The sequence below is a fragment of the Balaenoptera ricei genome, chromosome 5 (genome assembly GCF_028023285.1).
Source record: "Balaenoptera ricei isolate mBalRic1 chromosome 5, mBalRic1.hap2, whole genome shotgun sequence".
Classification (NCBI taxonomy): Eukaryota; Metazoa; Chordata; class Mammalia; order Artiodactyla; family Balaenopteridae; genus Balaenoptera; species Balaenoptera ricei.
Window position 1 is genome coordinate 129627438 of NC_082643.1, and position 27797 is coordinate 129655234.

At 38.6% G+C, this 27797-nt stretch overlaps 1 long non-coding RNA gene across 1 annotated transcript in view; it reads left to right on the top strand.

The window, feature by feature from the left end:
* LOC132366136 (uncharacterized) overlaps positions 1–25974 on the top strand; it is a 211191-nt gene extending 185217 nt beyond the window's left edge. The window contains exon 3 of the long non-coding RNA XR_009503371.1: positions 25932–25974. This is a non-coding gene — a long non-coding RNA (uncharacterized LOC132366136). The remainder of the gene's footprint in view (positions 1–25931) is intronic.
* The last annotated feature ends 1823 nt before the right edge of the window (positions 25975–27797 follow it).

Sequence of the window (27797 nt, forward strand, 5' to 3'; positions counted from 1 at the left end):
GCTTAAACAACAAACATTTATTTCTCACAGCTCTGGAGGCTGGAAAGTCCAAGATCAAAGCACTGGCAGACCCAGTGTCTGGTGAGATCACTTCCTGGTTTACAAATGGTTGAATCTTATCATGTCTTCACGTGGCTGAGAGAAAATTTCTCTCAATTGCATTTTTTCTTATAAGACCACTAACCCTATTTATAAATTTCTGACCTAATTACCTCTGAAAGGCTTCACTTCCTAATACCATCACCTGGCAGTGGTGGCAGGGGTGGGGGGGGGGTGTAGAATTTATACATAGAAAGTTTGAGGGAGCACACACCTTCAGTCAGTAACACCCTCACCCCCAACATATTGCCTGCTCATCTTACTGGCTGGGTTTGGGTCATAAACTCACGTATGTGGTCTCTGTGGGGGAGAAAGGTCTCTATGGGGGAGAAAGGAAGGATGAGGGAAGACTTCTGGTTAGATCATCAGTATCTGTCTCAGGATTCCTGTTCCTTCAAGGTTCATATCTAATGATATGCCCTTCCATGATGCTCTTCTCTTTCGGTTTTCTGCTCACTCCTCCTCAGTCACTGAAAACTTTGGCATTTGTCCCATAGTCTTTCTATGTGGCCTATCTAACCACTGACCATTCAGTTCTTTGACCTCTTCATCTTCCAGTGACCTCCCTGCTCTATTCCATTGCCACAGCTTCACCCTGGATCTGAACATCACCTGAAACTTCTCCTTCTCTGAAATAGCAACTACAGACAACTGGCCCTTTGGCCACGTCCTCCCATCCTCCTTCCAGCGTACTCATTTTCCTCCTCCTCTCTCCTTTCTGCCTATCCATCAGCAACCCTTGTCTTGAGTTTCCTCCTATCCAGAATATATTGCCCATATTGTAAATTCCCTTGACCCTTGGTCCTTCCATTGAAGTTATCTAGCAAAACCCCAATCCTGGATGAACCCACTATCTGTTTGCTCAAACTTCTTCCTTGTCTTTAATTCTCACCCCTTCACTGTCAGCAGATAACTTTACTTCATCATTAATTAAAATAGAAGATATCTGATGGAAACTCCTCAGCTTCCCATCACTATATTTACTTGTCTGGGTACTGAGATGTTTAATCTTCCAGCCTTGTTACAGTGGAGTAGGATTCTTCTGCTAGAGGCCAATCCATCTGCTTGTTCTATGGAAATACGACTAAGTTCTGGTCAGTGAGATATAAGTGGAAGTGTAGTACAGAAGCATTTAGAAAGCTTCTTTAAAAGACAATGGGGGCTTCCCTGGTAGCGCAGTGGTTGAGAGTCTGCCTACCAATGCAGGGGACACGGGTTCGAGCCCTGGTCTGGGAAGATCCCACATGCCGCGGAGCGGCTAGGCCCGTGCGCCACAACTACTGAGCCTGCACGTCTGGAGCCTGTGCTCCACAACAAGAGAGGCTGTGATAGTGAGAGGCCCGCGCACCGCGATGAAGAGTGGCCCCCACTTGCTGCAACTAGAGAAAGCCCTCGCACAGAAACGAAGACCCAACACAGCCATAAATAAATAAATTAATAAATTAAAAAAAAAAAAAAAGACAATGGACACATATCCTTTGCCCTATTCTTCTAGCTCGTTCCTCCATCCAGATTCCTGGAGTATGAATGTGATCACTGGACCTCCTGCAGTTGTATTATAAGAATAACGCCCATGAAATGGCAGAAGAGTTAGACAGAACTTCTTTAAATCATTTTACCTTCTTTAAATCATTCCAATTTCTAATCCCCACAGGTACACCTCTTCTCTCACATTCTAAAACCACACTCTTCAGATGTGTTTAAAATTTTTCTATGCTAAAGTAATTTAATTTTTATGCTGAAAGAACTTCTGTCTTCTTCCCAACCTTGATATGTATTGTAAAATCTGCTTCCATTAATTTAACTCTGGAGGATTCCATGTCCCATTGTCCTTTCCCAATTCCTGGCTTTCCTCTTCCTCACAGAGGTGATAGATGTTGGGGGGAGGGGGAGGGTTTAGTATGAAAAGAAGAAAAGGTTGCCCTATTACCCCTATGTAATTCCAGTCAGTTTTTGGTAAAATTTGTATCATCTTCTCTTTCCTTATTTTTCTCCCTCTCCTTCTTCTCTTGTGCTTCAATTTCTATGCTCCTTTTACCTTGTTTAGAAGTTGACCCAGAGCAGGAAATATACTCAAACTATACATCACCATCATCAAGCTTTCATTCCTGTCTCCTGTATTTTCTTCTGGCTTTCTGTTTTAGATGAAAATATTAAAAATAAAAAGAGGGCTTTTTGTGTGATTGCATTCCACAGGGGCACAGGAAACACCTTCTTGAGGGAAAATATAGCCTGATTGTCTCGGAGTCTGAGTTGAACAGAGAAAAGGTTCTTGCAAAAGGTGGCCAAAAAAGAAATGGGGGTAGCTGGTTTTCCTCCCCTCGCACCCCACTTCCACTTTGCTGCCCAAGTGGCAATTCTGAGAGGCAAACCTGATTGTTTACTCTCCTACTTAAAGCCCCTCAGTGGCTGATCCTAACGTCATCTTTCACCTCTGGTCTGCCTCGTGCCCGGTGCCTCCAGCTGCCCCGAATTACTTGCAGTAACCTGTGCTATTTCACTTCTTTGTACCTTCTTTCTGTTGCTCTTTTCTGGACTGACTTCCCACCTCATTCTTCTAGCCAATACCCATTCACCTTCAAGGCCCTGTTCAAGAAACTTGTCATTTGAGAGGCTTCCGGTCCCCCTTTACCTCCCTTCTCCAAACTGACCTCTTCCTTCATTTTGTCCTCCTCTAAAAAAAAGTGTCATAACATGCACCACACTTTATTGCGAAATTATTTGACGTGTTTGTGTCTTTCTATATGACTAAAAGCTCACTGAAGGCTTATTCATTCTTTCATTGCCCAAGTAGTTCATAAACATTTTCTTTTTGTAAAAGAATCAATTAATACAGAAATATAACATGAACATCTCTTTTCACTTCTCACCCCCCAGTCTCCCCCTGCCATCTTATTCATATTTGAACCCTCAGTGCCTAGTTCAGCTTCTGGCACACAGAAGCCCCACAACTGTGTTTTCCAGTTGGTTTTTTAATTTTTTTTTTTTTTTGGCCACACCACACGGCCTGTGGGATTTTAGTTCCCTGACTAGGAATTGAACCTGGGCCCTCGGCAGTGAGAGCGTGGAGCCCTAACCACTGGACCGCCAGGGAATTCCTCACAACTGTGTTTTGAAGGAATGGATGAATGGATGAATGAAAGAATAACTATCCTTTCAAGGTTGTTCTTGACCAGTGACACATCTGACATAAATCTGAGTGTAAATACCCATTCCCAGTGTGCAGCTTTCTCACTCCAAGGTAACGTCATGTATGTGCTCTGCTGTGGTTTATTTTTGCTAACTCACTGTCTGAGTCTTCAGCCTCCTCCAGGTCCTGTTTACTTTAACTATTCAAAGCTCTGCTCTCTGCCGGAGCAGTGGACACTGGGAGGAAGTTTTCCCACTGCCTGTGCCGTGTAAATTGGTTTCTGAACAATCTTGCCCACATTCTCCATTAATACAGTCTATAGAGCAAGGCAGGATAAAGTATTCAAAGTAGCAGGAGTTACTTTTTAGGACGACTGAATATGATGAAGGAGCCAAGGACAAAGGGTAATTTATTCCAAAGGAAGTCAACACCTTTGCTTTGCACTAGCTCTTGCGGTTAAAAAATAGGGCTGGTAATTGGACTTGCTTTATGAAAATCTCATTAGCATTAGCATATAACTAAAATGCACAGCTCCATAGTTAATTGCAATCCTGCACTACGGTTAACAACTACAGTGATGACATTTGCATATTGCACATAAAATTAAAAATGCATGTCAGATAGGTGCTCTTTCAGAAAAAAAATCCTTGAATAACATTGCATTCACTACAATAATTGGAAAGATTTTGAATTTGAATGGAAATTATATGTATAGTATGAGCTTTAGAAAGACAGAGGAGCCTGATCAAAGAGGAGGAGAAGCTAAATATGAAACATTGCATAGGCAAAACTCCAGCAGCTGGGATCTTCTTCTAGGGTAGGGACCTGTAATACTGAACTGTGTGTGCTTTGTGTAAATACAGCCCTTTGTTCTGAGAGTCTCATTTCACTTCCCAGGCATCAGTCTCATCTTGATGCTTTTCCTCTAGACTGTAAGCTCCTTGAGATCATAGACTTGATCTTTTTAAATCTTTGAATCCCACAATGCTTAGCATGTACAGGCACTCAGTGATTTGTAGGTGTGAACCGACTCAAGCTCTCTAGAACTGAATCTAGTAGGCATGAGAGGCTGTGCGGTGAGGTGGTTAAGAGCGGATGTTTTGACTTCTATGTCCTGGAGCCGGTTACCCTGAGCCAGTAACTTCAACCTCCCTAAGCCTCTATTTCCTCTGCTATAAAATGTTTTCTGCCTTATAAGGTTTTTGAGAAGATTCAGAAAGATAATGCACATATGATACTTAGCACAGCACCATGCCTGGCACATAGCAAGTGCTGTTACTGTTGTTGTTGCTGTTGCTTTGGGGTTAAAGATCATGGGAAAGGGCATGTTGAGGCTGAGGTATAAATCACTTTCAACGTCAGTCCCAGCGCCAGTCAGCCACAAGACAGAACGTTACCATAAGTAATGTACTTACCACAAGGGCTGATAACTTGTGTTCTATTTCACCAAGAAAGAAAACGAGTTCCTGAAAAGAGAATGGAGGGGCGTAAGACAACAATACCACTCTCCAGGTGGATGATGCAAAGATCCATTACCAGGCTTTGTACATGAGACTCTTCTGTGACCATAATTGTCTGCTTCTCGGAAGACAACAGTGAGCCAGGAACCAGTCAGGGAGGAAGGCAAGGTCGGGCTTTCTGTAGTGCACTGGGCTATTTCTCTTCTTTCTTTCCTTCTTTCTTTCTTTCTTTCCTTTTCCTTCTTCCTTCCTTCCTTCCTTCCTTCCTTCCTTTCTCTTTCTCTCTTTCTCTTTCTTCCTTCCTTTCTTTCCTTCTTTCTCTTTCTTTCCTTTTTTCTCTCTTTCCTTCTTTCTTTCTCTTTCTTTCTTTCTTTCTTTCTTTCTTTCTTTCTTTCTTTCTCTCTCTCTCTCTCTCTCCCTCTTTCTTTCTTTCCTCATTCAGCTAATATTATTTTTGTGCTCATACACAAAAGGAGAGGAAAGTTTCAACTTGTAGGGTGGTAGTTGCCAGAGTCAGCTCTGTGTCAGGTGAGTGAATGTCATTGGATTTGGTGATAAGGAGGTCACTGGTGATTCTTCTCCAAGTGTGGGGGGGTACTGTAAAGGGGTGTGGGTGAGAACTTGACATCTAGGGTAGGTAGAGAATGACAGGGTGGGAAGAAAATGTAGGAAAATAATAGGCTATGCTTTGGCAGTAAAAGAATAAAGCTTAGCCAGTAGCTTGAGGGCACAGCAGAGTTGAAAAAGAACATGTATAGTGTTGGAGAGACCTAAAGCAGGAGCCAGTGAGAAAAGAGAGAGACAAGATATGAGACAACTGGAGGTGGTGATACCACTGGAATCAGCCCAAGTGATATGCTGCACAGGTACCTTGTGAGCAGTTCTGTTCTGTGGAACTGAGGCCAGCACCTTCTCATTGGGGTGAGGTGCCTCTTTTCCTTGGCCTGCAGCGGTCCTTACCTGTATCCCAATGCATCATATTGAATTGTAATTTTCAGTTTATTCATCTGTCTCCTCCTTTGATGGTGAGCTCCTCAACTGCAGGAACCATGTCTTATTCATCTGAACATCCCCACTGCCTAGTTCAGGGTCTGGCACAGTCAGTAAGGATTATTTAATTCAACAACATAGTCACTCAGAGCCAGTCTGTTCCATCAACTGGAGCTCCCAGTAATTACACAGCCCCTTTATAAATTGTCTCCTTCTTGGAAGATAACAATGGACCAGGAACCAGAGTCAGGAAAGAAAGGAAAGGTAGGACTGGGCTATTTCTTTCATTCATTCATTCATTCATTCATCATTCAGCAAATATTATTTATTGTACCCATACCTATGCAATGCACCGTGCTAGGAACTCAGAGACACAGATGATCATGGATGTGGACCTGACTGGTACACAGTTGGAAATTCTGGGCTAGAAATAAAGTGAAGGATCAGAATTAACGATAAAGATATGACCACCTCTGCCCCCATCTTACATATTTCTGATATTAAGGTAAGAGCTGTAAGAAGACTGTGTACAGTTGACTCACCTCCCCATGCTTGGGGGAGCAAAACAGAAGGCAGGGGAGCCCCATCTCACCATACGCTAAATGAATTGTGTGAGGCACTAACTGAAATGAAGCTAAGAAACCACGATCCTGTTCTCTCATAGCTGTTCCTTAGACAGTCTCTGCCCTGGAGTCTTTCTACTTCTCTCTCTACTCTTTCCATTCTGGCTAGTATGTTTTTACAACTCTCCATTTCCTGTATCCTATTTCTACTTTTGGAAGCCTGTTTTTAGACCCAAGCCTTTCATTTGCCTTTACTCAAAGTTTTCTGCAGACTCACTATCTCTAAGAAAATGATTTTGAACCATAATCTGACGATTGAGGTTGAACCAACGTTTTTCACCCCTCCCGATTCCATGTGGGTCCAACTCAGACAAGACCCCAAAACATAACAGCTTTTGTTTAACGGCTGACTCTGGGGCCTCCGATGTAGAGCAATAGGCCTTCGTGGAAAGCGACTGTCACTACCACATAGTCAAAGCTGTGTACCAGACTGTCCTGATTTCCTCAGTAATCCAATACTTGCAAAGCTTTCCAATTAGCAACAAAGAAACTTTTCCTTTTTCTCTCATGCTTAAAACATATATTTTTTTTCTATTTTCAGAAAATGTTTTACTAGTAATCTCTTTAGGTCTAATCCCCTACTATTCAGTCCGAACATGTTGGCTTTCCACATGTTGGGGGATTAGGACAGGCCTGGCAGTGACCCAGGGGCACAAAGGGGCCGGCAAAGTGGGGTGTAATTCTACTCCCGTCACTGACCCCCTCCTGCCTCTCCGGGCCGCTGCACACCCCCCTCCTGTGAGTCATAGTTTGTGGAGCCTGGGGTCTAAGAAAAGGAAGTATTGTCTCACAGCTGTAAATCAAGAGTTGTGTTTGTGGATTTTGTTTTCCTGCTTCTCGCTCATGCTTGTTCTTGTTTTCCTGGCACAAGGGCATCTGCACCCGGAACAGCCGCTTATCTCAGCTGGCTGCTATTTGCCGATACCTGGCTCATTCTGTTGTTCTGAAAAGCCACATAAAGGAAAATGTGGGGACTTCTTTCTGATGCTACATTGAACTTATCTGTGCTAAATATGTCTCAAACACCCAAATTGCCTTAAAACCTAAACCAAGTTCCACAAGTGACTCACTCTCAGGCATGCAGGGGGCGGGGAAGGAGGGCAGAGGGGGAGTCGGGGAGAAAAACACACATGCCCTGATCGCCTAATTTTACAGCTCTTGTCTGTTTCCCTCTACCACAGACTTATACCCTCAGCTTCTCTCCATCTTGAGTCTCTGGGCTCCTGACTGACGCAGGGTCTCTCCTTGCCGGGTGGGGTTCGGAATTCAGCGGGAAGTGGCTTGGGTGGTGAGGGAGTGGCCACACACAGCGCCTCCTACCGCCTCTGAGTGGGACTACAGGACACTGCGAGGCATCTAACCAGCCTGCTCTCACACTTGATATTTCCACATAGAGCCCTTCCTTGGCTGGCTCTGTGGGCCAGCACAGTTTGCCATTCGGCCTCTTTCTCCCTGCTGGTGCCTTGGCTGGAGGAGAGCCTCCAAAGCTGCCATGTTGATGTCCCTGTCTGAGGCTGTTTTCTAGCAGCCCGTAGCAACACAGAGTCATCTGAAGCATATACCTAAAGAATTTATTCTATCCACTCTGCTTCCGCTGGAGCTCACCAAAAAAGGAGCTGCTTGTTTATCCAGCTGTCAGCCATTTCCCATAAATGTCTGGCCCAGCTTGCTACACCGTGGCAGGCATTGCGTTAGGAGCAGTAGGCTGGCCCTCGGCCAGGTCTTCATTGTTGGAGACTCCATCTTGCTATTGAATGCTAAGTATGAGTCAGAGGTGACGCTGATAAAACCCTGGATAGGTCCTGACAACAGGGGCAGACCAAACCACACAGGGAGAATGGGCCCGACCTCTGCTCTGCAGAGCCGTGGTTAGTTCTGAAGCTTGGTGCCACATCAGTGCAAACAATGTGAAATGCAATGCAGCTACTCCTGTGCACTCATCACCGGGCTGGGCTGTCGGAGGCACAGGAGAAGTATATGTTGGTTTCTGTAAGAATTATGGCCAACAGCCCAGCTTCTTAATTGGGTTTAGTTTGAAAATAAATGCCTCACTGGACGGTGACACTTATCAACTCTTTTTTTTGGAAGGAAATTGTTGCTTTGTGTAGGGTGATGTGTAGCTTTAATAATCGTATCATTAGTCCCAAGTACTGTGCTAATTATTCATAGCTGTCCTTCATCTTTTGTATGTATTACTGTATGTATACAGCAGCAGCTGGTGAATGACTGTCATTAGATAATACCCATATTTTGAGAGGTTAAATTTCCTAGAAATCAGTTTCTAATTTTCATGTGTCCTTGCCTGTGCTCTTTAAGAGACTGAAAAAGAATGTTCTACAAAATCCTGTCTTGCTCTGCGGTGATGAGGTCAGACAGACCTCCCCATGAGGCTGCTTTGGAAACTTGGAGACATTTGGGGCTTGCTTAGTCACCACCACAGCTCAGTCCCATGGCTCCTGTCACCGCTTTCGTGAGTTGGTGGTACAATAGAGATGTCTTCATGGTAGGGCCTGGAATGAGGGCAGTCACAGGGCAGTTTTCCTGGTAAAAAATAAGTTGGTTATTTATTATTAGAAGGAATTTCCTAATGGAAAATTCTCCTCCACTAAATAGGATTTTATCTGTACAAAATTTTATTGCTTATGACTATCAGTGTCAATTCCCATTGCCATCTGAGAGTTAGAAAATGACATCTATCATCACATAGAAAGAAGTATTTTTTTCCTATGTTGGTCAAAAGCCAAGTCATTAATTGCCAACCGATGAAGGTACAAGGGGAAAAAAGAATTAAGAGTTTTAATTGCCCCAGAAATTCCAGATATAAAGTTTTACATTCAGTTACACCTGAGGTAGCAGAAAACGCCAAGGGACTGTTTAAATTCTTTGGCCAAACCAGGATTTGGTTTATATAACATTCCTTAGACATGGATCACTGGGACTTGTACATATGTTTGTGATATAGAGATTTTTTTCTCAGTATAACTTCAGGTGGATTATAATTATATATATATCAGTCTGGTGTATTAATCTTAAGATACCAAATTATTCAAATTATTTTCAAAGCCACAAACTTTATGTGAGGGTAAAGGTATTGTCAAATAAAATGCAAAAATACTGCCTAGCTATGCTGATATTTTATACCAACTGAATACAGAATTTAGCTTAAGAAAATCATAAATTTGTAAATTACAATGAGATAAAAAAAGGTTGACCAGCTATATAAAAAGGGCAGCCATTCAAGTTGTGGAACCTAGGTTCTTTCTTTTTTCACTGCCCACGATTTTGTTTATAGTGTTAATGTTAAAAAGTCAGGGTTTTCCCCACACTATAAAGCACTGATACTATTTTCAATCTAATTCCTACCTACTGGAGTATAATGTAAATTCTTGTGTGTGCTTTAATAATTCTTTAGAAATCATTCTTTGGATTGCCATTCATAGAGTGAGAAGGAAATACTTGATGTATTCCATGTGTTTTTATTGAAGCTAAGATTTAAAAAAAATAAGGACTAGAAAAGTCTGGAGTCACCTCAGATTTTGGTCAGAGGAGGCAGGAGAAGAGTAGTGTAGGGTGACACAATGGTAGTTGTGGTGGAAGCCGTCACCCGGCATAGCGCCGCAGATTGCTTCACGGGATGACACTCAGAGGTTGTCTTCGATTTTAGTTTACATATTAAAGAAAATTTTACACTGTTGCAGACAAATAGCTTGACAACTTATACTTCACAATATAGTGTGTGCAAAGCACTTAACACCATTCCTGGGACATGTTGACTTCACATTGGGATGCTGGGAAAGGAGGTGACACAATAACGTGGAAGGCAGCATTCCCCATACCTGTAAATGCTGTGGTTACAGAAAAGAGATCTGAGCCTTTGGTTTACCCATCCAAGACTGTAAATTAATTCATTAATTCGTTCAACAAATAGTTATTGAGTACCCATAATGCTGTAAGAGTCTGAAATAGTCTTTTGTTTGTTCCTTTGGCCACACTGTGCAGTTTGTGGGATCTCAGTTCCCCAACCAGGGATTGAACCTGGGCCACAGCAGTGAAAGCACCGAATCCTAACCACCAGGCCACCAGAGAACTCCCTGGGGAATAGTCTTTTATGAGTTGTGATATGCAACAGATTAGTATTAACTGTTGAATTAACAGAGGAACCTGAATTATCCATCAATATAAAGGACTCAGGAGTAGCTCAGAGCTCTCCCTGTGGCATGCCATATAACCTGGCTGTATAGAAATTAAAGGGACATGGATTTTGCTATCTGGACAGTTGCTGCTGGTCAAATTGCCACTGTGTGTCTTGGAGGATGAATAGGCAAAGAATTCTATCAGTAAAATGTAAGTCTTCAAAACTAGGGTGCTATCATCTTGGGAATATAGACAAAATGGATTTTTTTGTAAAGGGCTTGAATCAGGAAGGACCACAAGATAGGGACCTACCTTGAGCATCACGAGTTTACATGATCAAGGGAGAGGGGAGCTTATGATTCAGGAGTTCAGAGTCAGCACAATCTAAATAAACCTGGTCTTAGAGGAGCAACTGTTTCTCTATGACTCATTTAAGATACCTTACAAAACCAGAAGCTCTAGAGCTAGAGCTTGAAGATACGGAAAAATTAACTACAAATGGAGCAACACTTAATAGCACAACCCTATGAGTACTGTACAAAGGAAGTTTGCTTTTTTGTTCTCATCTAGGTACATTTCTATTGAAATGCAAATGCAGTGTACCACATTTTGCAAAACCCAAAAAGCTCCTAAAATGGGGAACTTTTCAGGATGTTGTTCTCATGAATCAATCACTCACTGATGTTATGCTTATCATAACTAGGTAGGTGGGGATGGAGTTCTTCTAAGAAAGAAGGCATTTACATGCAAAAACCAGATTGATATAAACCATTATCATAAAAAGACTGGAAGAAATGTCATGAGGAAATGCCCGTGGCTAAAGTACGATTTGAATCAGTAAAAGGCTACTGTCTAGGAAATGATCTGATAGGTTGGTCTATTGTGAAATAGACACTGACTGACTAGATTTTTGTTCCCCTTAACACACTTATAAAGTAGTGGAAATTGAAAATTTTCGATGGCAATAGTCATAACTGCAGAGATAATACTGTTATTTTCCGAATATGTTAAAACTAATGTAAAATAGTAACATTGTTTCATTGCTGAATGCCCCTAAATCATCCAGCTATTTCTATTATGAATCATTTAGATACAATTCTATTGCATTGTAGGAAACAGCTCAGATAAACCCTTGGAATGTCTCCAAGGTCTATAATTCCCTTGTGAAAAGTACATATAATAGGCAAAAAAAAAATTTTTTTTTGTATTTTGCATAAGACTGTCTCTGCTCAGTGATTCCATTTTCCTCTTTATTCCATTTTCTGAGATATTGAACCACCAAATATATAACAGAAACAAAATATGCTTAAAATTCTTTCCTAATGGTCCCCCACCTAAGGGCTGTGAACCGTGGTGGAAATATTGGAGTAGGGGAGCAAGTGTGTGTTTTCACTAAAAACATTATTTATACATAAATAATTAATATGCATAAATTTGTACTCTTATTTTTTTAAGTATATGTAAACACTGTGGTGATTATTCATTTCAGAGCATTACTGGGTTTACAGAAGCCTTTATCACTGTATGTTTTCTCACCCAACTGGTCGCTAAAAATATAAATACGATAAAATGGAGCATCCTTAAGAATTTTTGACTTTAGGAAGGAATTCTCAAACTTGTCACTGGAAGAATTAAGGTGTTAGATGTGGAAGGACCTCCTTGAGGTTAATTTTTTCCTGAGGACAGTATCAGATGCAGCAGGAATATTTTAGGATGTTCTAAATGATATTATATCTGCTTCCACAAAAATTACATGCCTACATTTAATTATGTAACCCTTAAATAGGGGAAATTATAATTCTATCCATTTGAGGATGTATAATCTTTTTCAAACACATTTAGATATAAGCCATATGTTAAATTGAGTATATCAGGTGTTGAAATAATGTGCTTTACTTTCGAATATATTACCCCAGTATTTTTTAAATTATGAAAAGTCAGTCACAGCCTAAGTATATCAGAATAAATTATCAGGCTCATAGCTCTTCTGGAAGAGGATATTGTTTTGACAGTTGAAATTTGGCATTTGGTAACCCGATAGGTGGTGGATAATGAGATGATACCTATAGTTTGAGAGCAAGTAGCTTGCCTTCATCCTGTCAGGATTATCTGTCCTTGTATCCACTGGTACCAGTGCTGGTCAATTGACATGGGACATGGGTTAACCAGTTGACTCGTTAGTGCCACCCCTAACTCCAGTAGCATGGTCATCTTTCTTTGGAAAGGATTATCCATTGAAGATTATTGGCAGCAATTTTAATCTGCGCCCTCTCTTCTTCCCCTCACAATGTCCATTCATTTATATATTGAAAAATATTTTTGGTGTGCCAGGAGCTGTGCTAGATGCTGGGATATAATGGTGAGCAAATATAGCCACAATCAAATAATCCGGCAATGAATATACAATTACAGAGTAAGATAAGTGTTGTAGGAAAGGATAAGGGTCATGAGGAAGAGGACTCTGAACCCAGATGGGGACTTAGAGAAGGCTGCCCTAAGAAAGTTTGGCTTGAGTAAGACCTAAAGCTCCGCCAACAAAAATGGTAGCCACAAACTGTGTGATTATTTAAATTAATTAAAATTAAATAACTTTTAAAATTCAGTTTCTCAATCACACAAGCCACATTCAATGTGTAACATTGGTTCCAGAGGCTTTAACTTCAATACCTGCTGGAGTGTTGGTTGTCTCAGAGGTTAGGTGTTAAGAACTCCACAGATTAGGGTGAAGGATTCCACGTGAGCTGTTAGGAAACTCAGAGGTTTGGTGTTCGTCCAGTCTCAGAGAATGGAGTATTGTCAGTCCTATATATATGGCATATATCACTTGCTGTTCAGGTAAAGACATGCATTTCCTAGGAGATACGTGAGATATATATATATATATATATATATATATATATATATATATATATATATATATATATATATATATTTAGTGCTGTGGCTTATTACTAGAACTCAAGGAGTTAGAATTTACTCTGGGTCATTACGTACAAGCTTCTCAACTTTTTAAGTCAGCAGCATGTCCTCCTAAGTCTCTAACTGTAGATCAGAGGATCTTATAGCAAGTATAATCATTGAGCCCTGTAAATCAAGAACTCTGGTTGCAGCCCATCCTCAGTTTTTAAATTGTGAAAAGTCGTAGGAGCTGCACCTTATGTGCTATTTTAAATTTACTTCTAACAAAATATAGCTGGAGGTTTTGTCACAGATTAACAAACACAAATTATTAAGGAGATTTTTTATTATTTTAATTATGTGACATTATCTTTCCCACTGACAAAAGCAATCAAAATGACTAAAATTGAATCAGTGAAAATGAATAGATTCCTAAAGGTTATAAGTGTTGTTGAAAAACAGCATGCATTGATTAAATTTCTTACATGTTACCCCAAAAGTGTTAGTGAGGTAAATACATAGTGACTCCTTCCTTGCGGGTTCAGAACGTGGCTAGAAGTAGACGTAATTCTGGAGATCATTTCATCAATCCTCTCACTCTCTAGATCAGGAAACTGACATTTAGGTTAGGTGCACTGACCATTTTCGGTGACTTTAACCTATACTGATAAAAATGTGAGGCAAGACTTTGATAGTAACAGGAACTAGACTGAATGACAATAATATTGTAAGCATTAAATCTCCAGTATTGCAGAATTATAGAGTTTTAGACTTTGAATTACTATAGCAGTGTCTGGTCCAGTGTTAGAATCCCCTTGACAACAGCCTTGCAGGTGGTCACTTGCCACTACTTGAACACTTACCCTGATGAGAAGCTGGATAGCAACCCATTCTATTATGTGGTAGCTTTTAATATTGGAAGGTTTTTACACTGAGTTGGTATTGTTATCCCTATGAATTCCACCCATGGGCTTTGCCCTCTGGAGCCAAGAACTGCAAAGTGTTTGCCGACAGCAATTATGTTTGCTCTAATTCTCTTCTTTTCCAGGAAAGACATCTCTAGTTCTGAGTTATATGTCATATGTGGGGCAAAGGTGAAGTGAAAGAAAGAGAGAGAAAATAATGTGCTGTGGCTTATTATTAGAACTCAAGGAGTTAGAATTTATCCTGGGTCAACAAATACAAGCTTCCCAACCTTTCTGAGTCAATAGCATGTCCTCATTAGTCCCTAATTGTAGATTAGAGGATCTTGTATCAAATATAATCATTGAGCTTTGTAATTCAAGAACTCTGGTTGCAGCACATCTTTAATTTTTAGCTTGTGAAAAGACTAGCTACACTGAAAAGAAATCAAATGCCATGAATTGCAACATGGAGGGGAGATCCAATGAAATAAGAGGTGAGACCTTTTACTTACAAAGACTGTGGTCTGAGACACCTAAATTAATATCAGAATCTGTAGACTTCATGTTCACTAAAACACAGTAATACTCAAAATATTATAGCTTTGTTATAAAAAATAAAATTCTTAACAGTTATTTAAGTCCGTCCTTAAAAAAAGAAAATGTCTCTTCCCATCTCTTCCAATATTAGTTAAAATTCCAGGAAACAACTGATATGCTAGGATATTCTTAGCTATGATTTAAATTAGATTTGGGACAGTTGTATCATTTTCAACTGGTTTGTGGACAATAAAATATAAATTTATTTTGATTTTTAATTTTAATTTAAATCCTAGAAGGCACTCTTTTCTCTAGAAAACCTAGTACATGGATGGTGCTTATTTAAATATATTGTCCTCGTGAATTCAAAGTATAAAATCACTTATTTTCTAAATAGAGAGGTAGATGAATACCCACATTTATCTGGCAAATCTAGCTACATAGATGTTGATGTTTGTTCAAAAACTGATTTACCTACAGACGGAAATATTTTTAAAACAGTCTAAGAAACCAAAGACAAACAGACTTGAAATGGAATTTTGTTGCAAATTGCTTTGAGTCTGGTGGGATTTTTGAATTCTGACCATAACTAGATTTGGCTCTATGTAAATTTGCTCTTAAAATGTTTCACTGTGTATAGGCCTATAGCCATTTATTCACTTACCCATTACACGTCATTTTGCATAGTGAGAACTGGCGAAAAGTGGATTCTGTTTATTAGATTGCCCATGGGAAGGAGTAGGTCCAGTGAAAACATTTTTGCAAAGTGTTTGCTATTTATTTGCTAGAATGATAGCAATGTTAAACTTGGGGAATGTGTGTATATGCATGTTAAAATTAAATTTGGCAATTAGGTTGTTTTACACAATGACTATTCAATTTATTTAGGGTCCTCTACATCCTAGGCATCTTGCCAAATGTTAGAGGGGATATAAAGATGAATAAGACAGTTCCCACCCCACATTGTGACTGGTGAAACCAATGCCCAAAGAAATAATGGTATAGCATGCTGTCTTATAGGATGTACAGAATGTTGTTGTAATATATTGGGTTGGCCTCAATGTTTGTTCGGGCTTTTAGTAACATCTTACAGAGCAACCCGAAAGAACTTTTTGGCCAGCCCAATAAAATAACAGATTGTGGCATAGTAGAAAATTTCAAATACAAGTTCCACGTTGAATGAAGACTTTGAAGCTATGTACACTGAATCATGCAGAAAATTTTTTTAAATTGTAAAATGAAATTGTCCAACTCTCTCAAAATCTTTTATTTTCCACGTTTCTTCTTTTAAACAAAATATATTGCTTATTTCTTCCTGGCATTCTGAGCATCTTACCTTTGTCTAAAAGCTTTCCATAAGATTTTTTAGAGAATTTCCTGAGAGAAAAGATAATTTTGATCTGTGGCTTGAGGAAATGAAGATTTTCTGAGCAGGAAGGAGCAGAATCACACTCTAGGCCTAGGGACTTGCATGTGCAAAGGCGGGAAGCTGTGATCTGAATTTGGGGATTGGGAAACACTGGGCTGCTTATTGGGGTATGAGAGGGGAAATGGTAGCAGATGCAACTAGAAAGACGTTGAAGCCAGGCTACTAAGCGTCTAATGTACATCCTCAGGTAGTGGAGAAACAGCAGAGGGTTTTTACATTTTGTTTTATTCTTAGTTATTTGTAAATAATTTCAAATTTACAGAAAAGTTGTGAGTATAAATAATATAAGGAACACCTGTCTATATATCCTTTACCCAGATTCACTTATTGTTAATATTTTGTTCCATTTGCTTTTTCATTTGATCTCTCTCTCTCCTTCTCATTATACACACATACATACATATATGTGTGTGTGCACATATACACACACACACACATAATATGTTTTCCTGTACCACCTGAGAGTAAGTTGAATCATGGTCCTCTTCTCCTAAATACCTCTGTGTGTTTTTCCTATAAATAGGGATGTTCTCTTCCTAACCACACAACAGTTATCAGCTTTAGTAAATTGAACCCTGATATAACAATTTTTAATCTAACCTGGAATTCATATGCCAGTTTTGTCTACTGAAGGAATAACATCTTTTAATAGCATTTTGCCCCTTCCAGTACAGGATCCAGTCTAAGATAAAGTATCACATTTAGTTTTTATGTCCTTTTACTCTTTTAATCTAGAACACTCTACAGCCTTTCTTTGACTTTTATGACACTGATATTTTTTAATATAGCCCCTTCTCTTTTTTCAGTAGAACAGTCTTCATTTTCACGAAGGGGATTTTATATAGGGGGTGACATAATCAGATCTGAATTTTAGAAAATGTCATTCTAGAGGCAATGTTAAGGATGGACCCGAAGGCAAGGGACTATTGATATGGCAATGAAATAGGCTATTGTTGGCCAATATTCCCTTCTGGGCAGGCAGGGATACAGGGTCAGAGCCTGGCCAGGATCCCTGAAAGTTGGGGCAGGCATAGGAATGGAGAGAAAGGGATTCAAAATGTCTGAGTCCTGGGTAAGTCTGCTTCAGAAAGAAAAGAGCAGTCTGAAATGCCAGGGAGTTGGTGGAGAAGCAAGACCCAGATCTAAAACAGTGGACTTGAATTTCAGATCGGAGCATAAAGCAAATCACATAATGTGAGGATCCTTCTGAAAAAATAGCATTACATGCACAGTTGAGCTTACAATAATGGAAAGTAAATCCTCATGAACTAAAAATTAAGATGGAAGAAAAAACAAAAAGCTAGGCATAAACTGAATTCTAGCAAACTTGAAGGGAGATTTCTGGCAGATGCAGGAAGTTAAGCCTTGAGTGCCAGTGAAGCAGGGAATGGAAAAGGGGTCCATGCATAAAGCCAAGGTTGTTGAGGGCTATACCCTCCATAAAAGAAAACAAAAATAAAAACAAAACAACTATGGGCACTGTGAGGTGATAAGGAAGCTTGCCTGTCTTGGCCTGGACTTTGGGTAGAGGGAAAAAAAGTCTCATGTCAGTTTGGATTTTAATTTATACTGCTTGAGTGGTCTAGAAATTTTTCAGCCTAGAAATCTACATAAAAAGAAGCCAGAGATAACACAGATTTGCCCAATAGAAGCAAATGAAAAACTGCTTGGGAGAGACATACCTTCAATGTAACCTACGCAAAGATTCCTACAGATAAAGCCTTGATGAAGATGAGTTCAATCAAAAACTATAAAACACATGTGGAGGAGGAGGGACTCCACTGTGAGTAAGAATCCACAGAGACAACTAAACAGCAGAGTTAAATTCCCAGGAACTTGAGATAATAGAACCACTGACTTAAGGCTATAAAATAAGCATTTAAAAATGGTTAAAGACCTAAAAGAGTTAATCTAAACCATAAGAAAAGAATAAGATACTTGGGGGGAAAAGAAAATTTTGAAAAATAAACAAGATAGAACTTCTAGAAATACAGAATACAGTTAATTTAAAAATTCAGTTAAATAGAAAATTGGTTACAATAAAAGGAAAATGAGTAAATTGGGAGACAGAAAAGATATTTAAAAGAGTAAGAGATATGGAGGAATGAGAAGAATTATTTGGAATACGAGAAAGAGAGTAGAGATAATCATGGAGACACAATATTCAAAGAAATAAGGGCTGAGAATTTTCCAGAATAAATGAAATATATGACTCATCAGATTCTAAAGGCACAAGGGGACCCAAATGAAAATAAATACAGACCTAGGCACATTGTGGGGGAATTATGAGCAAAAATAATCAAAGGAAAGAAAAGATATTAAAAGTAAACAGAGAAAAAAAAGACATTGTCTTTATTTTTTTAAAATTTTCATTGAAATACAGTTGACTTACAATGTTGTGGTAGTTTCAGGTGTACAACAAAGTGATTTAGTTATATATTATATATATTTTTTCTTTTTTAGATTCTTTTCCATTATAGGTTATTATAAAATATTGAGTACAGTTAAGACATTATCTTTAAATGTTAATTACACTGATAGCAACAATAGAAGCCAAAAGACAATAAAATAATATTTTCAAAATGCTAAGAGAAAATAACTGTTAACTACAAAGTCATACCCTGATAACCATTAAAGAACATGAGGGACATAAGAAACATTTCTGGATATATAAACACCCAACACACAAATACACGTATATCTACACTTGAATACAATCAACTCTTTTTTAATAGGAGACATATATTTTATTCTTACTTATTTATTAATTTTTCGTGGCACACTGTGCAACTTGCAGGAGCCTAGTTCCCGGCAGGGACGGACCTGTGCCCCCTGCAGTGGAAGCACAGAGCCTTAACCACTGGACTGCCAGGGAATTCCCTACAATCAACTCTTTTGGGTTTTTTTTTTTTGATGTGGACCATTTTTAAAGTCTTTATTGAATTTGTTACAATATTGCTTCTGTTTTATGTTTTGGTTTTTGGCCCCGAGGCATGTGGGATCCTAGCTCCTCGACCGGGGATTGAACCCGCACCCCCTGCATTGGAAGGCGAAGTCCCAACCACTGGACCGCCAGGGAAGTCCCTACGATCAACTCTTAATAAAAGAATTTCTAGGGACTTATCTGGTTGTCCAGTGGTTAAGACGCTGAGCTCCCAAATGCAGGGGGCCTGGGTTTGATCCCTGATCAGGGAACTAGATCCCGCATGCTGCAACTAAAGATCCTGCATGCAGCAACGAAGATCCCGCGTGCCACAACGAAGACCCGGCGCCGAGGAAGGAAGGAAAGAAGAAAGGGAGGGAGGGAGGGAGGAAGGAAGGAAGGGAGGAAGGAAGGAGAAGGAAGGAAGGGAGGGAGGGAGGGAGGAAGGGAGGAAGAATTTCTAAAGGATGTACTTCAGGAAGGGAAAAATTTTACCCAGAAGGTTTAAGTGCAAGAAAGAATGATGAGCAAACGAATTGTTAAATATGTAACCGAATAAACATGCAATTGAATAAATCACTAAAATTACAATGTCTAATTTCAGGTTAATAGAAAGAAAGAACTAAAATGTGGGCAACAATTACATGTAAAATGAAGGAGGGATGATCAAAGGGATGTTAAAGGGATCTAAGGTCCTTGTGTTTAAAAATAGGTAGAGCAATTGTTTAATTTTAATATAATTTTTTTAAAAGTTAAGGATAATCACTAAGAGAATAGTTATAGGGTATATACTGTCCAAAACATCAGTGAAGGGAAATAGGAAAAAGCTGTGCTTGATCCAAAAGAAGGCTAGAAAGAAGTTTTTTAACAAAAACAACAACAACAAAAGAAAGGCAAAGAGAAGATCCAAAATAAGAGAAATGACTCCAAATATATCAGAAATTATAATACATACAAGTGGACTAAATGCTTCCATTAAAAGATTGAGATTCTCAATTGAATTGAGGAAAAATAATCATCTTTACCATCTTTATAATAGAAATACCTAAAACTTAAGAGCATATTTGAAGTAAAAGGGTTAAAGATGAAATCGACAAATTCTAAACAGCTGTAGTCTCTATAGTAATATCAAACAAAATATTTTTTAAGGAATGAAGTATAATTAGGGATTAAATAATTAAAGGAACAATTCCCAAGACAATATAACAACTTTTAACTTAAATAGGGCTAATAACATAGCTTTAAATTATATAACAAAAAGTGACAGAGTTGTATTGGGAGAGATAGGTGCAGAAAGAAGTAATAGCAAGTTAAATTTGAGGTGAGTACCTGTGAAACCTCCAGTGAGAGATCTTAAAGGCAGTTGGACATAACTGGTCTGTATCTCTAGAGAGAGACCAGATTTAAGTCTAGAAATTTGAAAGTACAGACTGTATTACTCCAAGTTCAATAGATTCTGAGCTTCTTGAGGAAAAGAATTACATATTCAACTTTGTAAGGCCCTTGTGCCTATCACAGTGCCTTATACAAGTGCTCAATAAAGGTTAAATTGAACATAATCTAATAGATATTGACTTTTTTAGAATGTATACATTTTTAGTTCTAAAGATTAATATTTACTGAATGAATACTATGGAGACTGTAAGAAGGTTTGAGACATAGTTCCTGCCTTTAGGAATATGGTAATTCAGTTGAAAGATTTTTTTAAAAAACCCAGTTACTTGAGAAATTAAAGAGCAATAATCAGTTGTCCATAATCAAGGTTTAATTGCTGTAGTATTTGGGTGAAAAGAAATTTCACCAGAGATTTGAGACATTGGAGAAAGCTGTAAATAGGTGAAATTTTAGTTGGTCCTTGAAAAATGGGCATCTTTGGTTGAAAAAAAAGAGGGAAGAGAACATTTTGGTTTGAAGAGTTAGCATAAGTAAAGGTTTAGAGGTAGAAATTATTGTACGTATTTGTGTAACATTGATGATGCTAATTTCACTGTAGTATAAGTGCTGAGGAATGGTAAGAGAGAAGGCTGGAGAGATGGTCATATGAAGTTATGAAGGACCTTAAACTTGTTAGGGGTATTGGGATTGCTTACCAGGTAATATAGAATCATGGGTTCATAAGTTGGTCTGATAATTTTTGTAAGCTATTTCTATGAATAATCTGGAAGTAATGTGTGAGAGAGCTTGAAGAAAGAAGGGAATGGGGAAGCAGGAAAATCTGTTAAAATGTATTTAAAGTAATCCAGGTATAAACTCATTAGGTCCAGGGCTAAAGTAAAACCAGGGGAATGGAAAAATAGGGTAAATTTGAGAGACACTTCAAAAAAAGAAGTGACAAAATTTGGTTTGATTGGGTATAAGCAAACAAAATTAGAAATGTCAACATTAAACCTAGAGTAATGATGGTATCCTGGACAAGCAACTAATGTGAAGAAGAGTCAATAATTCATAAATTCATAGAAATTTAGAGATGGTAAGGACCTTAGAAATTATATCCATAGACCCTTCTTTTCAAAGACGAGGAAACTGACATCAGAGAGTTTATGTAATTAGTTCATGGTTACCCCAGGGGTTAACTTTGAGAAAATGGCTAGAATCCAAGGAGAGATACCCTGAGCGGTTGGGATTGTGCTACTGGTGGGAAATCATCGTTGGATGTATTGATCTGGGGAGTCATCTGAAAGGCAATTGGAGACATAGAAGTGGATGTACTCTTCAAGGAGAGGTTATGTAGGGATGAGAGAAGAGAAACAATGATAAAATCACAGAGAATTTCCACTATTAGGAATTCAAACTAGAAGGGAGATGGCTCCCAAAGGAGTTTGGAAAGAAGAGATTAGATATGAAGACAATCAGAAGTGGCCAGATCCAGATCCTGTCATATGTTGCCCTTATGATTTCAGTTTTTTGTTACTTATTTTATTTTACACAAAACTCAGTATCCTACTGCATTTTTATGTAACCATCACTACATGTTCTGTCAATACTTTATTTCATGTTGATTTTCCTCCCATGCATGTCCCTTTCTTTATTAATGTTTAATAATATAAATGTTTCAGACATTACATGAAATTTCTAAAAATCTTATATTTGTACTTGTATGGAAATATGTATGGAAATATGTTAATATAAATGTTTCAGACATTACATGAAATTTCTAAAAATCTTAGATGTTCTGGTATAATGTTATAAGTAATAATCCTAGTTATTACTTTAAAATGTATATCTCAGAAATAACTAATTTTCTTGTCAACTGCATTATTATGAACTGTCATCAAATCTTTAACCGTGGTCATTTTTAAGTCTTTTGTCATTTACAGACAGTTCTGGGTGTACTCTGGTGATTTTGCAAATATGTTCCTATAAAAGGGTTTCATCTTCAAGAAATACATGGAAAAGACTCTGACAAGTACAGGTTTCTGGTAACGGACTGTACTGCTGAACTGAATGAATAAGCATTTTCAGAACTCTAATGAAAAACTGATGAACTCATAAAAGTGCTAACAAAAGATCAAGATGAAAAAAAAAAATTAATTACATGGGACTGAGTGAACTGATGAGGATGAGTATAATTTTTGTGACTTTCTGTCTGAATTTAAAAAAAAAAAAAAAAAAATTCCACAAGGACTCAGAGGCAAAGAATATACAAATCAATTTTCACTGCAAAGTAAAGGAGCTGTTACAGTGGAGGATTACTGGACTGAATGTCAATACTATGACATAGTATGAGTGTGTTTCATGTTTGGTAATTGCAATCATTGTTGCTTTTGTTGTGGTCATCCATGTACAATGCTTGGTGTCAGTCGATTTATCTCTTGTAAAAATAAAATACAGTGTGTGTGTGTGTGAAAAAAAAAAAAAAAAAAAATACATAGAAGACAGGACACTTTGAATCTTGTTATGTCTTCTTCACAGCCACTGCTTTATTTTGTGCCAGCTTATGTACAACTAATAATCTACCCCACAAATTCATTCAAGCTACAGTGATTTAATAGGGATCTGCATCTGTAAGTTTTAATTGTCTGTTTAATCAGGCTGTGAATAAACCAAAGTAGGTTAATTTTTAAAATCCTAAAAAAAAAAAAAAAAAAATAATATAATAAACAAACATGGACTAACATTTCATGTTTGAAACATTGACAATAATATACCTGTGTACTACTCTTCCATCCCATTTCTCTGACTCACCACACCTAATATAAGCACAATTCTTTGCATTTTCATATAGTTTTATCACTATATGTATACATATACCTGCTAAATGAATTTTGTAGTAACTTTTTTACTTTAAAGGGGCTATAAGTAATCTTTGGAACTTGCTTTTGCACACAGAATTATGTTGTTAAGATTCATCCATATTGTTGTATGTAGCTGTAGTCCGTTCAGTTTTACTGCTCTATAATATTCCGTATATGACTATGCCACACTTTATTTTCCTGTCAAAGGTCATTTAGCCTATTTCCAAATAGTTCAGTCTATTTTGAATAGTGCTTCTATGAACATTTTCGTACATGTCTCCTGGTATATATTGCAAGGACTTCTATTGGGTATATATCTACTTATATTGATTTAAAACTCTTTCTGGGGACTTCCCTGGCAGTCCTGTGGTTAAAACTGTGCTTCCACTGCAGCGGGCGTGGGTTTGATCCCTGGTCGGGGAACTAAGATCCCACATGCTGCGCCCTGCGGCCAAACAAACAAACAAACAAACACTCTTTCTGTGAAGCATAGCACATTAGAATGGCATTAGGTGAATTCTGGTTGTGGAAATTCAAGTCTAAAATAATCAACATCTTTTCCTAAAGTGAACAGATTCACATACCACGCTAGGAGCCTTATAAAGTGCCCACGTCTAGGTAAGGGATATTTACCAAATGTTTTCTTGGGGAGCAAAATTATAAGCTGGAGTTGGTCACTGATTTTTTTCCACTGACCCAATTTAATGTCAATGCTATTTTCGGGATACAAAAGGAAAACTGAGGGCCGGAGGCAAGGAAGAGAGGTAACAGGTTAACTGAAGCTTAGCACTGCTTGGCAGCTGGTCCAGAAAAATTCACCTTCATCTCGTTTGAGGGTCCTCTTACCCTCCCTAGCAGCCCTCCTTGTGTGAGAGTGAACAATATGAACAAAAAGAACCAAGGAAAAGGGCTCTGTCAGATTTGTTCACTCAGAATCAGTTGATTGTCTGCCAAGAAAAGTTTCTCATCTTCAAGAGGTTCTGAGCTTAAAATTCTCATCTCTTTGTGAACACACAAGAAAGAACTCTTCTCTGGTCAGGGATCCTGCATGTGTGTATGTGTGTGCGCACAGGCACAGACAGACGTGCAAAGGAAAAGTGAACACTGGACAGACACAGAAGCTATACTGCCATTCTCTTTATTATTGTCTTCATTTTCTGAGGTGTTACAAATATATTTTCACTTAAATAGAAATTGTTACTATAACCTAAATAGCAATAACCTTGTTGCTGAAACTTCCCACTCATTTTTACTTGTAGTAACGATACCTTGAAAATCTATGTACATTTTTAAGTCAAGCCTCCTAATTTCCTGCTTTAACCAAGCATCTTTGCCTTTGTGCCCAATGATGATTTGCTCCCTTTCACACCCATCTCAAAGGGTGTCATGATGAAAGGGAAAGAATGGTTATCTGGTTATAAATGGCTGCAGAAACGGAGGACCATCCAAAGGGGCCAATGGAATTAGCAGTGTGATGTGAGCCATATTACCTTACAGTGAGGTCTTCTTTGACAGGACCTTAGGGAAGAATCTTGTGGTCTCTAATTTCTAGTCATTTGCTGTACTCCTTTTCTTCTTGGAAAATAGATTTTTTAAAAAGTTGAATAGTATACGAATGGCATGCATTTAGGTGGAACACAGTGCCAAAGCATTACCAATTATTCCAAGCCCACACACAAAACATACGTAATGAAAGTATTGTTTCTGAATTGCCGTGTGCATTCTACAAGGAGATATCTAAATCAAGATGGAAACAGCAGAGGTTTCTTCCTTCTTTGGACAGTACTGTAGGGCATAAGAAGCAACTATAGCTCTTTTCCTTACTATGTCAAACGAGGATGCATTTCCCAATTTTTTTTTAATACCCCCATCAAAAGGGCTAGATGTAAATTGTATCCAATTAAGGTCTGTGCTTACAGGTACATTCCTGTAAAGTGGATATTATTTGGAAATTCTTTATGTAACCCCTACTCAGCATTTATCTAAATATATTGTTAATATTTAAGGTTTTTAGACTCAGTCCTATGAAATAATATTATCGTTGCATGTTCACCCACCTCCAGTTTCCTGTAACAAAATATGAAAATTTGACTGCAAATATGTAGAGTAGAAAAGGTGAATTCCTCTTGTAGAAAGAGCATTAACTGGAGCATTCTGATTCTCGTTGAGAATTAGTACAGCAATTTTTTTTACAGATAAAAGAACCTCTTATCTTATGAAGAGCTGCATTAATTACAGCCTGAAATTCTGTTTCACGCATCCTGTTTCAGAGCCAAGGAGAGAGCAGAAAAGATGTTTGCTGTTGGAAGTCTATACTCCCATTTTCTTTTTCTTCTTGTAAAATAGCTTTCTGAAAGGTAAATAGTACACAAAATGCCATGAGTTTAGGTGGAACACAGTGCCAAAGCAATACTAATTATTCCAACAACAGCAGTAGCTATAACTTTAAAAACAAAAAACAAATTCCAGTGTTATGAGTAACTTTGCTGATCATAATAAAAGAAGATGAAATTTAATGTCAATAGCAGTAAGAGTGTAGGAGGTAATTCTATTTCATTTTCTTTTCAGACAAAACAGAAACAGGACGTGGTGGTACAAGCAAATGGAAAAATCCAGGTAATAAAGAGTATAGACATATCTTTGATCTACCTTGAGGCCAAAAGCTTTGGATTTAGAGCTATAAAAGGAAGTTAGGAAGTTTTCATTTTCTGGAATTATGTTAAGACCTATAGTTCTTCTTATTTCCTCACATTACCCTTATTGGGTGACAATGATCCACCAAATAAATGGATATATAGGAGGGATGTGAGAATAATCTATTGAGCTGATGTTCTCTATGACAGTGATACTATTGTACATGCCAAGTTCACCAATACCTACTTCCTGTTTTCTTTGCACCTCTTCTTGAACTTTGTCCCCTTTCCTATTTACCTCCAATGATTGGTTTAAGTCCAACTTGGTGTGCATACAAGCCTGCTATATAGTGGTGCTGCCTACATGCTCAGGGTTGGGGAAAAATTCTTTCCTCATTTATTTACACATCTATAAAGAAGCCAGGATATTCTTATGCACTGTTACTATAGACCACATTTTCTATAACACATCCAGGAAAAGGATCAGGTCAAATGGAATACTTATAAGATATGAAGGAATTTAAAGTAGCAGCAGGCAAGCCTAATTCTATCAGATAAAACACAAATAACAATCGTATTACTCTTCTGTAAAAGTCCTAGGTAAATAAACATGTTGAGTCCCGGTAAAATAACCAAGTCCAATATGGGATTGAGAGTCACCATAGTAAAGCCAGTGCCCTGAGGCGCTCAGAATGAGTTCACATTTACAAATGGTGTCGCCTGATGTAGTAGAAAGAGCCCCACAAACCTAGATTTGTGTTTCAGATCTGCCATTGATTGGCTGGTGACCTTGGCCAAGTGACCTTCTGATCCTCAGTACTCCCCCACAAAGGGGAAAATGATACTTAGCTTGCTGAGCCATTGGTAAGGGTAGATATATTGTACAAAGTGTCTGGAAGAGTGCCTGGCACATATGGGCTCAAAAGTAAGCTGCTTTTGTTGTTACTGTTATTAAGCATCTTGGCACACTGCTTTTCTATCAAATGCCTCTACTATTATAATGAACATAAAGACCCCACTGAACCTGAAATAATAACTAAAATAATAAAATGCCTTACATTCAGAGAACAGTTCTGATCCAAAGCACTTAAAACCCTCCTCTCTATTTCTCCTCTGATTAGTTTTGTAAAGTGAAAGGAATGAGGACATCCAAGTACCGGTGCAGGGGTAGGATGGGATATCACTGCCTGGCCACTTTCTAGCTGCACCACTTTTACCAGCCAAGCCAGGCTAAGTGAAGGAACAAAATGGCACCAAGAGGAAGGTGGGCAAAAGGAAATAAGGAGTGAACTCTTCACATCTTAGGCCACCAGGGATGTCTCAAAGGATCCCATCCACTACAAAAAATGCAAATGAATTGGAGTCACCTGAAAAAAAAAAATAAAGAATTTGGAAAATGAGCAATTTACACAGAAGCTAAGAATTGAGGCAAAGATGTGGATTCCTCTCAAATATCATTTAAAAAAATTTTGTCCAGAATTAGCCCAGTCATTGCTTCCGTTCTCAGCTTTTCTCAAGCTGTCAAAAGCGAGCCAAACTTAGTGCTTAGTTCCTTCAGGTTTCTTGCTGGGTGCAAAATGATAGGAAGCCCTTCATCTCCTTCCTGGTGTTGCAATCCTTTCTCTTTGCGATAGCTTCATCCACTAACGGCCTCACGCCAACACTTTGCCTACTATTTTCTTCTCTGTCTCTCCTTCCCCTGTGGCCACTTGGCCAGCTTGCCAGCAGTGGATTGGCCCGGAGCAGTGAGCCGTCACGTGCTCGACTCCCAGCCTCTGTGAAGCACCCACGTCTGAGTTTT